Source organism: Arachis ipaensis, chromosome B5 (assembly GCF_059453495.1).
Source record: "Arachis ipaensis isolate K30076 ecotype BB chromosome B5, ASM5945349v1, whole genome shotgun sequence".
In the NCBI taxonomy this organism is placed as follows: Eukaryota; Viridiplantae; Streptophyta; class Magnoliopsida; order Fabales; family Fabaceae; genus Arachis; species Arachis ipaensis.
Window position 1 is genome coordinate 13198378 of NC_142440.1, and position 6365 is coordinate 13204742.

The window sequence follows — 6365 nt, forward strand, 5'->3', positions numbered from 1 at the left end:
CTTATAATTAAATTTTTATATTATTTTTAATTTTATAATTAAATTATTTTTATGTTAATAACGCTAAAATTAATAAAATATTTCTCTTAAAAAATATATATAGTCAAAGATCTAATTAATTTTTAATCTTAAATACCTTCAATTTGTGAAAAAATATTTCATTAAAAAATTTAATACTTTTTACATTACTAATGATTAAATTATAAAATTAAAAATAATATAAAAATTAATTAAAATAATATAAAAATATAATTATAAATTTAATAAAATTATAAAGATTAACAAAATAATTAACCTATTAAGTATGAATATTTTCTCTTCTAAACTAGGATTCAAATATATAATTAGTTAGATAAAGTCTCGTGTTACTTACAATTTTCTTCTATAGACAATACTTTATAGGTGTTTTGATATTTTTTCGGTACCTTGTGGATTATAAATCTTGAAATTGATGAATTAGAATAAAAGCACTTAATTTTAAGACAAAATTGATATGTGTAAAAAAAATTCGCTATTAAGTTAATTATCATATATTTTTTTAAGAGTTATATTACGTGTATACTAAAATCAGCCACCAAAGTCAGCTATCAGTTACTAATATAAAATATATGTTAGAATACAAATACATCTTGAAAATAAATTAAATCACACATATTTATACACAAATACATTGGTGACTGATTTTAATAGCTAATTTTAGTGTACAAATAATATTTTTTATTTTTTAATAATATATATATTATTAACTTATTTTTAATTTTTATTTTGTACTTTAATATATTTTTTTTCAATGCTTAATTAAAATCCTCAACTACAAAAGAAAAGTAAAGCTCAAGTACTCAATATACTTGTTCGGTAGGTCGGGTATCGGACGGATCGGGTTGGTATACTGGTTGGTGGTGAGGGGTCTCGTCTCGTCGTGAACTACCGGTCTGGTGTAGGCGGGGTCCCGAGCACTTCTTGTAGAGGGGGTATCACCTGCAAAGACATTCCAACGCTCTAGTCAGTAATGTGCAGGCGAAAAGGGGGGAGAGTGATGTGTGACGTACCTTGGGGAAGGATAAAACCTTCCCGGTAAAACCTTCCCCTTATATACTGTGTCAGAGGTGGGCCCTACAAGGGCAGGCCCACTTTTTTCGAGACGTTCTCCCACCGCTGTAAGTGAGCTGTCTAGGACGCGTGTCCAAATCGGTTGCGGGACACCTCATCCTTAACCATTCAGATCGGGTGGCGTTCGGATCGAACCGATCTGTAAAGGATTTGGGCCAGACCGTAACAATACTAAAAAAGTTGAACCGACAAAATAACATCAACAAAGCATGCAAATTAAAACCCAAGCGTCTCTATGGACTTGCTATCAGGAATTTCAGAATGTCAATATTAACAACCCAATCACCAAGAAGATTTCATATCAATGACACTAATAAAGAGTAAAATCATTTTTTCATGTATTCTAATTTTTAACTGTGTCGCTCTTTTTTTTTTTTTTTTCTCGAATCGTAGCATTATTCTCTTTTAGATTCTACATAATATAACCCACAACAATCTTATCATTACTACAAGTTAGATTAAATCGCGATCCTAACTTAATAGCTTCACTTCTGAACTCATTATCTTTACTTTTATTTGGAATTCCTCCCTATATATCTACCTTGTTTTTCAGCTTCCTAGCTTTTTCTCTGATTTTTTGTTTTGCTCTTACTTTTCTTTTTATCCTTTTTAATTTTTGTGCATTCACTTCTAATTGGACTCCTTTTCTTTAACAACTCCCCTTTCTTATTTTGTTATCTTACTTTTTTTTATCTTTTGATCGTATTAAAAGATTCATTTATTTCTCTTTTATATCACACTTTCTCTCTTTATTTATATTATATTTCAATATATATTTCATATAAATGACTGATTATGCGAATAATTAATTTTTTGTATACAAGTAAAGGATAAGATTAATTGTCATTAAAATGATTAATATGAAAAAAATATTAAAAAATGATCAAAATTTATTATTTTTAATTATTATTTAATTATTAATTTAATTTATTTAATCTAATTTTTTAGTATAATAATCTAACAATATAATTTATTTTATACTTTAAATATTAATGACTAACTAATAATAAAAAATAATAAATTCTAATAAGTCACTAACATTCTTCATAATATAATACCCGATTACTATTCATATTAATTAAGATAGGATCAAAGAGTTTATTTTATGACGATAAACGAGGACCATACCAACTTTGACTAAATTCAAAATATCAAATTACACAGTATTAAAATTACTAATAAAATATGAAAATCAATATTACTATTCTTGAAAAATATTATGTTATACAAACAAAATTATATTAATTAATTTTTGAGTAGAAAAGAGAGAGTAAAATAGTATATATATATATATATATAAGAAAGTTTTAAGAATTAGTATTTTTATTAAAATTTAATTAATATTTAATTATTAAAAAAAGAATATATAATTTTATATTATTAGATATAATTTTATATCATTAAAAATACTAATAATAATTAATTGATAATTATAAATTATAAAATATACTGCCTTTCTAAGATTATTGTGTATATATATTACATAAGAAGGAACGAATGAGGAAAACCGTGAGGGAATGGAACTATTCAATCTTTCCTTCAATTTCATTCTGTTGTAACAGTCTCGTTGGTTCATTTGATAGATGAATAGAAAAGAACAAAAACATTGGAAACATTATATTGATCTTAGCCTCTTTTACCAATCCATATATATGTACGTGTCTATTATACGTTTCAACTTTCAAGCTTCAACCTTTTCAGATTGCATAATTCGCTTGATTTTGACACTACTATCATCATGAGATTTGCCTTTCATTATCATGCATTAACATGCCACTACTACCCTCCTATATATCTCTCTTCCTCTTTCACACGTACACATACACATATAAGAGATAACAATAAAACACACATTGGCCAAATGGTCACATTCTTCTGCTTCATTTACCTTTATGTGTTTCATTTTCCAACTCATGTCCTTCATAGATGTGTTATATATCTACACTATTTTTTTGTTCAAAACAAATAATAATAATAATAATAATAATAATAATAATAACTGCCATTAAACGCTCTATCTCATATGAATCTATTATTAAAATTTTATGAACCTAATTCAACTAAAAAAATATTAGCTTATTAAATATATTATTTTAATTTGAAACTATATCAAATGATAGAATTTTTCTTTTTTTCTTTTTAGTGATACCAAAATGGTAAAATTATTGTCTCAAGAAACTGCAAAAATACATACTCAACAATTGACATGTCATATATACAACGATGAATAAAAAATAACTTTATCTTTAACAAGAGATCAGATTCAATTTATATAACATGGAAAAAAAGTTAGTTTGATTTGATTTAAAAATAAACCATTCTTAATCAATTTGGATTAGTCGAGTAATTAACTCACTCATTTGTTTAAACAAGTGTCGAGAGTTCAAATACTACTTTATACATGTAAGAACTCATTAGCCAACAAACCCTTAAATAAAGCTCAGATTTATGACAGATTAGTCATTAATCTGTCAGATCAAAAAATACCGTAAAAACAAAAAAAAATCATTTCCTAAAAATAACTTTAATTATTAATTTGATATGTAAAAATTAAAGGAAAAAAAATTGTAAGCTAAGGTAGTTGCTTACCTCAGTGGGCTAGGAGAGAGAGATAGAGAGAGAGGTGCGGCGGTACAGAGGGTAGTCTTATGGGTAATGATATTGTTGCGCTAATTTTCCAAACCGTATCTCCAAACATACATCACAAAGATCATTCTCCCCTTTCCCTTTCTCTCACTCGTCTCATCTCCTTTTCCCTTTCTTTCTTTCCATGTTTTAGATTGAGACTTTGATCCCATTTCCAGTAATATATAATAATCATCTCCTACAATTAACTTAATTATTATTAATTATTAAATATTATATTCTATGCTCAGCATCATCATCATCATCATCAGTAGATAGAATGGATAGACCCCCACGTAATATGTTGCAATGTGGCTTTCAAGGCAATTATATTGTTCTTGTTACTTTCATGAGTTTAATATCATATGATATGATAAGCTATGTATATAGCTACTTAGCTACTTTCTGTGTGATATGATTGTAGAGTGGACCCTCCGTTTTTTTCTAATTATTATTTATTATTAATTAGGGATAGGGATTATATATATTTTGCTTATGCAATAACTTCAAATAGTGATGTACGTATGTGTATGTATAGGGACCACACATACATATTATAGCTCCAATTTGTTTAGAGGCTTAGATGCTTCTCTGAATAAAAGAGCCAAAAGATGTTTCTGGCTTTAATCTCAAAGTGTAAAAAGAAAGGAAAAAGTAAATATATTATGTTTTTCCATTAATAATTATAATTAATCTTTTGCTTCTGAATTCTGATCCTGCTTTTCTCAAATTTAATTACCACTTTTCTTTGTGAACATTTGACTCAATGCAAATTAAAATTAGACCAATAGATATAAGTTAATAAATATGTATCAATTCAGTCGTTTGTTTGAATTAGTATGAAATAAATTATCTGTATTATAAATATAAATTCAAATTTCATTTTATCCATGTAACAGTCAATTTACTAATAAGTAATAACAAATTCTTTAATAATTTACTTCAAGTTAAATCCGCTCCACCTGCCAATTTGGCGCTTTAAATGACTAATATGCTAATTGTGAAAGGAAAAAAACCCTAAAAGTAAAAAAGAAAAAGAAAACCTTGCGGATCAGAAATACAGACTGAACACACCATTAATTATGTGTTCCAATTTCTCAACTAATAATAAATCACAATAGACTAGCCTTTGTAGGCGTAGCCATTTGCCATTAGCCAATATATATTATATCTATCGTGGATATGAAATTGTTATACCAAGTGCTTATACACCTGAAACGTTTCCTATACTATAGGGATCAATAATGTTAAAACAATTTTCTACAACAGGAAGAGTAGTAATGTATTTTGAACATAAAGTAACGTTTGTTTTGAGGTATTGGAACAGAAACTGAGAAATTGAGATATAATATTATATTTATTGGCTAGAGATTGGTACTAAAATTTTTGTTTCTGTCCCTAAATTTTATTATTTCATTACTTCCAAAAAATAGGAATACAGGGGACTGAAATTTTTAGAGACGGAAATTGAAATTTTAATAACATTTCATACCTAAAATATCCTCATTTTAATTAATTAATTCCAATTTTATCCTTTGTACAAATTAAATTAGAATTTTATTCTTGTTTCAATTTCTGTCTCTCACTTTGCACAAAACAAAATATTAAAATTTATTTCGATCTCTATCTCTTAGTCTCAGTCTCAGTTTTTCAGTCTCTATTTTTCTACCAAACGTTACCTAAATGACACTTTGTTATGGTTCCGACATATATAACATGAGATCAAACAGTTGATTGGTTCATTTGTTTGCGGATACTACCAATCTCATTATTGTATGATGAAAAAGTTTAGTAAGCAGCAATTTTATTAAATTTTGACCAGCATGTAATCAGTCAAAAAAGAGTGAGTAATTTACTAATTTTATATTATTAGATGAAATTTTACACTATTAAAAATATCATTGATAATTACTTAATGGCTATAAATCACAAAAATTACTGATTCCTAACATTCTTCGTTGTATGATTTTGTGGGTGGCTAAAAGCCCCTCTCATGCAGATGAGATTTAATTTTGCTGGATATAACATATCTGATCTGGATAGGCAAATTAGTAGTATTTGATTACATTTCAGAAGTAGTGTTATTGGTATTTCTTTGACCAAGAAAAATCGAGTAAATCTTCGATCTAATAAATTAAAAATTAATTTATTATGAATTAAAATTTTATTTAAAAATTTATTATTGGCTAATAAATTATATGCACAAAATAAAAATTAAATCTTTAACATTTATTTAAATAAAATAATAAATTAACCACTAAATTAACTTAAATTAATAATCAAGGAACTATATAAATATTATTATGCTAGTAGTTGTTTACACATATACATACATATAGCAGCAATATCTATTTCCAAGACATATCCTATTTCAAGATCTAATTATTTTCTCTTATAACTTTTCAACAAGTGTGTATGTGTTAGCAAATAAATAAAGTTATTTAATTTCTTTATAAGAAATGTTATATATATATATATATATATTTTACATATATTTTAATTAAATAATCAATTATTAGAATGATTAAATAATAGAATAATAGAATAATTAAATATATTTATAATTGTATAATAATATTTTTTGAGATAAAAAATACGTATTTTTATATATAATAATTGATTTTGGTGAC